The sequence below is a fragment of the Hydra viridissima genome, unplaced genomic scaffold (assembly GCF_058129835.1).
Source record: "Hydra viridissima isolate aposymbiotic clone 2 unplaced genomic scaffold, HvirCarnegie_v1 scaffold_6, whole genome shotgun sequence".
Taxonomy (NCBI): domain Eukaryota; kingdom Metazoa; phylum Cnidaria; class Hydrozoa; order Anthoathecata; family Hydridae; genus Hydra; species Hydra viridissima.
The window spans coordinates 331,616-343,714 of NW_028324305.1; the positions used below are offsets into that span (position 1 = coordinate 331,616).

General features: G+C 28.3%; 2 pseudogenes; both read right to left on the reverse strand.

Annotated features, from left to right (window-relative positions):
- Positions 1-1,912: 1,912 nt before the first annotated feature.
- LOC145182672 (uncharacterized) lies at positions 1,913-3,673 on the reverse strand (annotated as a pseudogene).
- A 4,120-nt stretch (positions 3,674-7,793) lies between these two features.
- LOC149886503 (uncharacterized) lies at positions 7,794-9,381 on the reverse strand (annotated as a pseudogene).
- Positions 9,382-12,099: the final 2,718 nt, after the last annotated feature.

Sequence of the window (12,099 nt, forward strand, 5' to 3'; positions counted from 1 at the left end):
ATCTTTTTTAAGCTCTTTAACAATTATTCGATCTAGTCTTTGTGTTGTTTTTCTTGGACGTCCGCCCCGATTGTTTGTTTTATAGCAGTCACGAGATCCAAATGATTTGACAGTTTTGCTTACAGTCGATTTAGCTATATTATATTTTCTACAAATTTCAGCTTGACGTTTTCCGCTTTTAAAATCTTTAATAATTTTTTCACGTAAAACACTTCCTAATTTGTCGTAAGCCATTTTAAGTTGCAATTTACCCCATATATCACGAGTTAAATCTATTTTTAGTTTAATTGAAAAAATAATTGGCCAGACGTTCCAAAATCTATTTTATTATTTTAGAGTAATGTTAGGATAAAAGTGAAAACAAAAGAATGCGGTAAATTGAATAAAGACAATGAAATCTTATAAAAAAAGCTTCGTTTTGATTTGTCCACCTTGTTTTGTCCAAGGAAAAATGTAGTTTGTTGAAAAAAATGTGTTATAAACTTTTTTTGTGATTCTTAGTATGATTCAAACGTTTTAAATTTTGTTAAGAACATAATAAACTATTTAAAAATTAATATGTACAATTGTTTTACTAGTTCTTTTTAGTTTTTGATTAACTTTTTTCTAATTTGAGTTTGTCCACCATGTTTTGTCCGATACTGTAAACCCACAATATAATTTTTTTCCTGTTTTTAAATTTTTCTTGAACTGAAGCTAATGATAATGAGGATATTAGGCTTGTATTTAAATGGTAAGTATATTTAATTCAATGGTCAGTATTATTTTGAATAAATGATCTGTTTTATAGTTATATGGTCAGTATACTGTGATCATTACCCACGAGAATGTCTGCACAAACCAAAAAACTCAGATAACGTATGTATATTCACTGCACCTATCCCTAAAGCAATCGATGTATGTACATTCAATACACCTAAATCAGTAGATATACACATTATTTAAAATACTGACTACTTGTTTATTTTTACACTGACTAATTAATGATTTAAATTGTCTGCCCTCTTTTTGCCATTTTAAATAACGAATCTTATAAGAATACTAAAATAAAATAATTAATTTGAAAAAATGAGAAATAAAGTTTAAAAAATTTTCTTACCAAAAATTGGTAATTCAAAATCAATCAAATCATTAATTTTCAAAAACTTTACTACAAACATTGCCTTGGTTTTTAGTTCATAAATTACATAAGTTTCAAACTTATGTAACTTATTTAACGAAATGCACCACGAGAAGGTAAACCATAGGACTTTGCATTTCATGTTTTGATTAAAGAAAAAAACAAAAACACATTCAAGGGTTGAAAAAATCTAATTAAAGCGAGTCACTGATTATGAAAAGAACGTCATTACTTTAAAAACTGTTTTCATTTTTTATTTACTAACAGTTTTATGGTTTGATCATCATTTTTTTTTTTATGGTTCGATCATCTTTTTTTTTTAACGACTGTAATTCAACATACGAAAAAAAAAAACTAACAGAATGTCAAAATATATATTTATTCAATTATAACTACAATTTCAGTAAAATCTAACCGATCTATAAATAAATACTATACATAAAATCTATACAATCTAGATAATACTATCAACAATTCTCTCTAATCCATATAATCTATATAATACATGCTGCATAAAGAGTACGCTAAAATAGCTATTACCTTGCATAACAGGAATGACAATACCAATATCTTGCTTTTAAAAAAGAATCATCTTTCTAGCCTACACATTTTCTGTGTGACCACAAAAGGCATGAATCGCATGCAATTGCACAGTCAGTTTTATTTCCCTCATTTGTGCTTTTCTGGCATACAGCGCAAGACCAAATGTGTTGATTTTTTTAGCGTCGATTACTTTATGGACAGTTTTCCATGCATCTGAGGTAAAATATAACTGAATTGATGAAAGAAATTCTAATGCACATTCATCAAGAATTGAGGATGAAATGCAATCTGGTTTTTTTTCTATAGCACTCCTTTCAATTAGAGTGCCAGAAAGAGCTTTCTGCACATCATCAACTTTTGTAACCCAAATAAGCATCACTATAAAGAGAACAAACTGATCTTTTTTACTAATACCATAGAATTAACTACTAAAATGAAAATTTAAGTTAAACTTTAATGAATTATTAATGCAAATTTAAAAAACAATTTCACAAATAAGCTCTACCCTAATTAACTTTATACCCATTTGGTTTTGTTTGCAACTAGATGCTATCAAATATAAAATTATACAAAACAGTATACAGATGTTTATAACATGGAATGCAATCATTTTTAACATACTGGCATGTCTTTTAACAGGATCAAGTTTAACAAAAGGAACTGGGACATAAGAAGACTGTCGGCAACATTTTTTAGGCAGACCTATAGTTGTAAGTGTTGCACCTTTTGGGCGCCTACATTGGACAACACATTGAGGTAAATTAATCTTTTTAAGTCAGAAACTAAAATAAACGTATATAATTCTATAATTCTTAATCTTCTTATTCTTAAATGACTCATACTTTACGTATTTTATCTTCAATAGCAGATCACAATTTCTAAATTAAAATTTAACTGTAATACCTCCTTCTTATAAACTAAACATTCTTCTTGGTGTGGTTTTGTGCTATCCACAACAAATTGTTCTGACAACACTTTTCTGATATCTTTATCTTTGTTCTGAGGGTTTCCATTCAGGTCTGCTAATTTCTCCAGTTCACTGTGAAACAATCTTTCAACAGTTGATGATGTTGATGTACCCTCTTGTACTCCTGCAATGGAAAAATCCGGAGTTAAGAAAATAGAGTCTTTCTCAACAAGTTCATTTACATACCTTTCCATGTTCCCAACCCTTTTGTAATGCCTGAAGAAGATTCATTCGCTGTTCAAAAGTATCTCCAGTAGACTCTGATACTAAAGTAGCTAGAAATGAAATTGCTTGAAGAGCAAGCTTGAACTTTTCATGCTGAGAAAGTATTTTTTTTCTTGGCTGCATGAAGCTTTACATAAGACTCTTCATTTCTGGCAGGTGTACTAAAAACTCGCTGATGCTGACGATAATACTCCCTGGTCCATCTTTCTGTACATAGCTCAGCATTAAACAGATTAATTACTTGCAACTGACGAAGAGCAAAGATATGGCAACAAGGCAGACTCATAGACTTGAAAAACATACAAGCAAATGAAATAGAAGTAACTTTAAGCTGACCTTCACTGCTTTTGACTAAATAATTATTACCTTCACCAGATAAAAATTTGACTTTGCAACGCAACGTAATTTGTTTTAACACTAGCTGAAACGCATATGATGTCAGAATTTCTTTAAAATTTGCCTCAGCGGTTTCAAACATATCAACATATATTTTTTGCATTTGATAAATAGCTTGGTGGTCTCTTTCATTCCGCATTGAGGTTAATAAAACATAGAACTTATCAAGGAAATTTTTCAAAGTACTGTTAAAGTCAATAATTTCTTTTAGTTTTCCATTAAAATTTTCTAAACAGTTATTAGTGGTGTTCATAAAATTTGTACAAGCATGATTTAAACCTAAAACCCACTCATTACGAATGTTGTGCCAGTTATCATTAAAATATTTCAGAACTGTGCTTGGTGCTGAAGAAATAAATATGCCATAAAAGTAATTGTATTGGTCCTCTGATGTTGCATAAGCTTATTTCTGAATGAGTTCAAGACATGATGTTCGTTGTCCACTTGTGATCCCAAGCTTGACAGTAGTAATTTCACGATTGAAAATTCTTAAAATAAAAGTTAGATTATTTCATTATTTACAAAATACGTAAATTTGTAACACTTGAGTTTTATATGAATCATTACATATAAAAAGTTTGCATGAGTTGAACATTTCTCATATTGTCATTTCTCCATTACACACTTCACCAGCTGTTGATATGGCAGCAACTCCCATGCGGCCTTTTCCTGTAATAAGTGGATGTATGTACAGAGATATCTGCCATCCCCACAAAAATGAATGACGACATATTGCTGATCTAACTATATTAATTGTCCAATTTTACAATACATTTATTAGCTCAAGTTACCTAAGAGTGTAAAATAAGCAAAGTAACAAAGATGCATCTGGAAAAGCAGACCAAGAAAAATTGTTTCTCTTAAATGTTTTCACAAACCAACTAATAATTAAAAAAAAGAGTTTATTATTGTCACTAATTTAGTTTCAAGTATAAGTTATAAAAATATTTTTGTTTGCTATGACAGTAACTTAGCTAAATAAAAGAGATACCAATTAAATAATTTCTATGCTACTCATATAATCTAAAACAGTAAAATATAAGATGCATCTGTAACTGACATCTTTGAACATCCCTGGAGAACCATAGGACTGTCCCGCAGAGCATATTCCCCCCAGTTGCAATAAGACATTAGCATTTCAGGTTCAAAGTAACAGGACTGAAGAATTAATTTTTTTCAAAATGTTAACTTCTTTAGGTGCTCTAAGTCACCACGGTATAGTTTAAAAATGTGACACAAAATGAATTTGAAATGTCTTATGGGGGCTACCTAACCATGGAAATCAAATATACGTACTGCATGAGAAAAAAATCAAACCTCAATGATGCAGCATCCTCATTTCTAAGTAAACCTACAGCAGCTATTTCACTTTCACCTGTTTAATGATATTAACATTAATTAAAAATATTTCAAATCAATTATACAAATTTATTTTAAAAAAAAAAAGCAAATAATGAACAACTTTTTAAAATAAATTGATAGTTTAAGAGATTTTTTTCCAATTTCCATGTGCATTTAGAGAACGCGCTCTTTCAAGGCCTAGTAACAAATGACGAAATGACGTTAAACATTAAACATTAAACATTTCTGTACGAATTATATTATAGAAGATGAATTTAATACTGAGGAAAAAGTTCATAAAAATCGAAAGTTGCTTAAAAATACGATAAAGGGTTCAAAATATTACTTACATAAATATTGACACTCCTCATCAAATTACAAATTATCACTACTTATTGAAAAATCTACATCGCTCTCAATTGAGTCTGTACATAATTCGTCATCAAGTTCTCCCAAGAACTGAACGTTCGTTTCACTTATAGAATCTGAATTAAACTACTGAAAAAAAAGCTCACCCAACCAACTTTTTTTACAAACTAAAGAGTCTATTTCTTTCAACAATATGGCTTTCCAACCATCATCTAAAAAACATTGTTCAAGCAATGCTAGACCTTCTTTGTATTTCTTAATGGCACTGTTGTAAAAATGCAAAACTTTGAACCCTTTTGTAAAATAAAATTTCTCTTTCTCTCATATACTGCAGTTAAGGTGCCCTTAAAAGGATGAGTGGTTGGATCTCAACAAACACTAATTTTTATTTTCTTTTCTTTGTTATAAAGTTTTTCCTCAAGTCTGAAATTATGAAATATATTTTATATTGTATAACTATTGGTGAATATATGTTTTTAAATTTTGATTTATCTTTAAAAATAAAAAATTACCGCACTAGTTCCATAAAGCTCTCTAAATGTCTGACATTGAATGCAATATCATTTCTGATAATTTAAAATGTAACTAATAAAACTCAATCGAACAATCCTTAAATGTAACATTCTATTGATAATAAAAATTAAATGTGGCATTCTGTGAGTTTTGATCATTTTACTTATGGAGCTGGGCCATGAGTGAAAAGATCAGTTATTTTTATATTATAATCATTTTAATTTATGAGAGAGGAGGAGAGGCAGGGGTCTAAATGTCCAACAGTTACATCATAAAATAATAAACAGCATTTACCTCAATTTCCACCATCATCCAAAATAAAAGCTAAGATTCAAGATCACTAAAAATATTACAAATATTTACAAATATGACCATAAAGCCACAAATAACTCAATAAACAGCTTAAATAAACACAATATTAATCCAGATTAGTATTTTATTAATAAACGGAAACCTTTTTCAATTTTCTAAATTCTATGCTCTGTTTCTATCCAAGATTTCTGTTTCTATCCAAAATTGAATTTCTTGTTTCTATCCAAAATTAAATTTCTGTTTCTATCCGAGATTGAATAATATCTCTGTTTGAAACTAGTTGGTAAAGTAACTGGCAATATTTATAAATAAATACTTAATTTTAAAAAGTCATCTCAAACTTTGTGGAATATTAAATTACTTTTATAAAATTAATTTAATACAAACTTATAGAATCAGACAAACCATTAGCAGATTTTAGAGTTTGTTCAAATTCAATATTAGTGGTATTTTTAAGTTTTAAAGCTTTATCATATCAAGCACAATATTTTCTACCAATAAAATTCCACAGACTGGTTTCACAGAATAACAAAACATGGTTATTACTATTAATACTATTATTTTGTAGTAGTATTAGTAGTATTAGTAGTAGTAGCAGGAGCAGCAGCAGTAGCAGTGGTAGTAGACATGGGTATATCTAATCTGAAACTTACCCATGGCCTACTTAAAGTATATGGCCTAATATTCCACATATTTGCCAAAAAAATAGAAGGCCAGTTTAGTATGCAGTTCTGAATAAAAGTGTAACAAATCTACATTAATTTAAAATTGAAATATAGAAAATAAATAAAGAATAAGTATCTTGGAAACTGTTTAATGACGTCCATGAAAAAGATCTATAGCTCCAAAACTGAGAAATAAAGTGCTACACCCAGGAAAATATAAACAAAATGTTCAAGTAGGTCTTGACTTGTTTAATGAAGGTACAATAACTGGTTTGAAATCATACTTTCCTTTACGTAAGGATGCTATTGGCTTTTTACAATTGTTTAATAAATGATGGATTATTGCTAATAGTAAAAACCAGTTTTATTCCAATAACTATTTAGGTAATGCTGCTATCTTGCATGATAAAAAACCAGAATTTTTACAAGCAATGGCATTATGGATTGATAATTGGGAAATGCAAAAGAGAGAAGGTTTGGACAGTACAGACAGATGAGTGGTGGCAGTTTTTTGGTGAGCTTAAAAGATGTTTTGTGTTCAGAGCGAATTATTACATTTAAAAGTTAAGTTAAAGAAGGCATTGACATCCGCAATAGTGATTTCAAAAAGACTAACAATCAAAAAAATATTTTAAATAACGTTTTAGAAAAATTGCAGGGCACTTCTTTAAATAACTTGTCTTTGTCAGTAGATAGCAGAGAAGTTGCCTTTCGTATTGCAGGTTATATTACAAAGAAAATTTCAAAAAGATTTGGTAAATGCTGTAATGAACGTATGATTGGAGTAGATGAATACGATTTTCCAGATAAACAATATATTGAAATTTTATCAAGGGAGGATTGACTATACCATCTACCAATCTGGGTAATTATACTTGTGATGCTTTTGCGATTTTAGACATTACTTTTGATGTAATGAACAACACCGATTTGCCATGAAGAACAACTACTCAGTTTATTTTAAAAACATTTTTATTCAAAGAAAATATCCTTTGTTCTGATCACCAAAAACTTGGGATAAATCTCATAAACAAAACAATCAGTAATATATTCTTAAATAATAAAAGAAAAATAATTACTGATGGAAATATTATGGACACTATAGTTAGTTTTAAAAAAAGGCAACGAAAAAAGCATGTTAAACATAAATAAAATTTTTTAATGAACGATATTTCTTTTTTTTTTTCTAGAAAAATGTAAGAAAATAAAAAAATATCTTAAAATAAAATTTTATTGTTGTTGAAAAGAAAGTATTTTTAAGAACAAATGCATTTTGTTTGTTTATTTGCTTTGCTTTTTATAGTGCAATTATTCTTTTTTAATGGCCTTCTATTTTTTCGGCAAATATGTGGAATATAAGGCCATATACTTTAAGTAGGCTATGAACTTAGTATTTCTTTATTATCTTTTATTTAAAAAAGAGAATACATGACAAGCTGATTTATGACCTACACATGAAAGGATGGAATACAGAATGAAAGGTTCCTATCAAGAATAGTACTTCCTCTTTTCTACAATCAAAAAAATATGCAAGAGAGTTACATTTGGTTTTAAGTCAACAAAGCTCCAACATTTTTCTAAACAAACATATTTTAATAAAATGATGAGATTTACCTTTAGATGTTTGACACATGCAATATCATACATGACTACAACCTTAACTTTTTCATTAACTGCCTGGAGAACTTGATTTATCAAGTAGAATGCATTTGCCAAACTATAAAAAAATATCTTTTATGAAATATTAGAAGCCTTTCATACTTTAGGTTTGAGCTTCAAATATAGTATTCACTAATTGTTTTAATCAGTAACTCTGTTTTGAAGAAAACCTTTCTCTAAACTTTTGATTGAAAAACTTTTGAGGTACTACATGTCTGCAATCACAGCCAAAAACTCCTGTTTCATCAAGTTTTGCATTAGGTTTTTTAGATCTCAGTGAATTTATTGCTTTAAAATCATTACATGCCTAAAAATGATTCAAGTTTTCACATTCTTTGATAAACAAAAATGCTGAATATGCAAGTTAAATTAGCTACTAAAGAAAAAAATACCTTTAACTTTTACAATGATAGCTTAGAGTTATTACTGGTTCATAATGATTTTTCCCTAATGAAAACTTTCTTACCAGTTTAAACAGTGCATCGAATGATAGCACTAATGTTCCCGAAAAATTTAATTTATACAAATATTTAAAATGAAAATTTAAAAAATATTCAAAATATTTAAATTAATAATTTTATAAAAAGAAACAACAAACATTTACTTAAAAAAATAATAAATGCCAAAGTTTCTCAAAAAAAAAGAAAATATATACAGTATATCAATGTATTTTATGTACTTTAGGACATGCTGGACTTACAGATAACTCAGCAAATTTCTAAAATCTTGACTTAAATGTTTGAAAGTCATTTTTAAACAAAAGATAACTTAAAAAACACTGACCAGTTAACAGTTTATATTCTGTGTCAACCTAATTATAGATAATAGTTAATTTTATGTATATTATATTTGGATATTTTTCTAATTTTTTATCTACCTGGTAAATTTTTATACTTTGTTACTTTATAAAAGAATATAGATAAAAAAAAAATATGTAAAAAAAAAATTTCAAAGATTTATAAAAACTCATACAATAACCTTAATATAATCATCTCCTGATTTTGTAAACAAAGCCTTGCAGAATGAATTAACAGCAACATTCCCATCTAAAAACAATGCTTCCCACTGACACAATGCATTACCATGAATTTTTAAACATCTCCTATTGAGTTTTTTTTAACATAACTTCTATACATTTCAAAATGTTAAAAAAAGTTTTCAGAATTACCAACTTTAGTTTTGTAAACTATGTATCTAGAAATATAAACACACACCATTTTGCAATCTTCTTTCATAGATGTTACTAAATCATGGCATGGTAAATTATGCATTTTCTTAATAGCTTAATGATCAAATATAAAATATGATACACCAGCACCCTGCCTTAATTTACTAAGAACTTTCTCTAAATGATCAGTTAAAAAATCACCAAGCATAATAAACTGAATATTTTTCCCAGTTTTAAGTAAAAAACTAGTTAAGTATATAAAACCTTCTAATGTGTGTAATATTACATCCGATGCCGTCAAAGTAAAAGTGTTTATTCTTTTTTTACCATTAATCGCTTCCATATTTTCACACATTTGTTAAGTTTTAAATAAATGTTGCAAGCGAGTTTTTTTAGCACTTCAAATCACAGCTCACAAAAAATGATGTAATCTTACATCATTAGAAAATCTTTGCACATTTAATTATCCATGCATTTGCATAAACAGAAAAGCAACAGTAACTTTAAATTCTTCCTGGTTTATTAATGACTTTATTTTCAAAGCTACAAGGGTTTCTTTGCAAAAAACACACATTACTAGTTTCACATTTTGTCGTTCTACAGACTTTGGAGAAATGGCCAATTCATTTAGACAAGATAATATGATAAGTGAGACTCAATTACATTAAAATTAATAGTATACTGGATATCAGAATCTAAATTAGACGCTGGTACCATACTGACAATAAATATAGATCTTGTAAATAGGCATTTAACCATTACAACAAGGAGTGTTTTAGCAAGCTTTTCTGGGTCACCCTTAGCATGACCATATAAGTTTCATCATAATATGTAACAGTTGCTTTAACATACACCTCATCAACCTATAAAAAGCATGAACTCTACCTGTCATTTTAAACTGTGATATATTTTGGAAATTAACAATACAGTATAAAGTTTATTTGCTTTTGAGGTCAATTTTGTTAAAGATCATACATTAGGTAGCTGAAAGTCATTTCTCAAACCCTTATATAATGCTCAGGATACAGTCATATATTCAAAGGCTTGACCAATAATATCTGGTGAGTACAAAGGTTCTCCAACAGTGGTAATAAAACTACCCTCTATCTTTCCGCTCCATTGTGAGGCCTGGAGTTAAGATGGTAAAATTATACAAATAATCTGCAAACTTTATTTTTTAACATTAGTTATCATCAACTTTTAAATTGCGTTTCAATTAATGGGTTTTTTCAATTATGTTACAGTTTGTTTTGTCTATATATAATTTGCAATTTAATTGGTCCAACTTGTTGGAGAGAGAACTCATAATTTTAACAACTTGTTGGAGAGAGAACTCATAATTCTAAACCATATAATAGATCAGTCTTTGTGATACTATTGACTTTCTCTACCTTGACTTAACATAACTCATGACTTCTTATGGAGATTAACTTGTAAAGTTGAAAAAAAAAATTTAAGTTAGCGATTCCACGGCTCAACGAAAAACATTTGACGTTTGACAAAAAACACGTAATTTTCATGAACTTTACTCTCTTATATCTTTTTGTATGCTTAAGCAAACACCTTGAGGTTTTTTGCATCAATTAGTGTTACTCAACTTCTTTCCAGCCATATATAGGAAGTACTATGGTTTATATGGCTTCATTTAAATTTTATCCATATCTCAAGACCACTTTTAAGAAAAAAGTTTGAAGCGGGAACGTTTTTTTAAAACAAAGCTTTTGGAGGTTAGGATTCCTTAGTACCAAAACACATCTAATTTTTATACAACTTTCCGTATATATTAAAAAAGGGATGAGGAATCTAATGGAATGTGGACACTTTTTAACTTTTATACATAAATTTTTAGTTCTTAGAGTTTCAAAACTTCAAGGTTTATTTTTATTGAAAAAAAAAGTGTTTTTTAAAAGTGTCCAGGTGGAAATTGTAAGTTTAGTCTTTCCTCTTTTTATAACAAGTATTTATTTATGTTTTTTTGAAGAGTAGGTTCTAAGGATTTGTATATAGAAATTATGTATATATATATATATATATATATATATATCTTTATTCCTTCGCATATGTTATGACGTTTTTTTTTTTGATTTTGCATGCCATAACAATGCAAATTTTTGTTGCCATAACAATGCAAATTTTCGTTGCCATAACAATGCAAATTTTCCATACTTAAGCCCTATACCTTTTGTCAAAAAATCATAAATTTTTGCACTACAAAAAATTCAATAACTTTAGATCCGCTTAACTTCAAAGGCCGAATGACCCCTAATTTTTTAAGTCAAGTCAAGCTCTATACAATCATATAAATTACATATGTTTATTTGAATTATAAAAAAATTGTCTGGAATATCTATTTAAGTAAATTAAATATTTCATTAAATCAATTGAGTAAACCAAAGCCAATTTTAAATTTCTGATTGTTGACAAGTTAATATAATGAATACTTACAATGAACTTTTTCTTTAACAGTCTTCTGTTCATAAGGCAAGCAGATCTTCTGAACTTTACGTAGACCAACAGCATTTTTTTTCCTTATTGTGTTAGGACGTCCTCTTGCTATAAACTTGGATGAAAATTGAATTTGGGAGAAATCAAGTTGGTTCTCCGGTATTTTAGCAGTTACACATGTTTTTTTAAATTACTTAAACAATCCATCTGATTGAAATTTATAATTTCTTTTTGATGTTTTTCAATATCCTTTCTAATTTCTAGAAACAAATTTCATCAACAATTGATTCTATTGTAAGTTTCTATTTCATATAACATCTCTCAAAAAAAATTAAAGCATTGCCTGTTGTGCCAGTTAACAAGAGGCACATTTGAT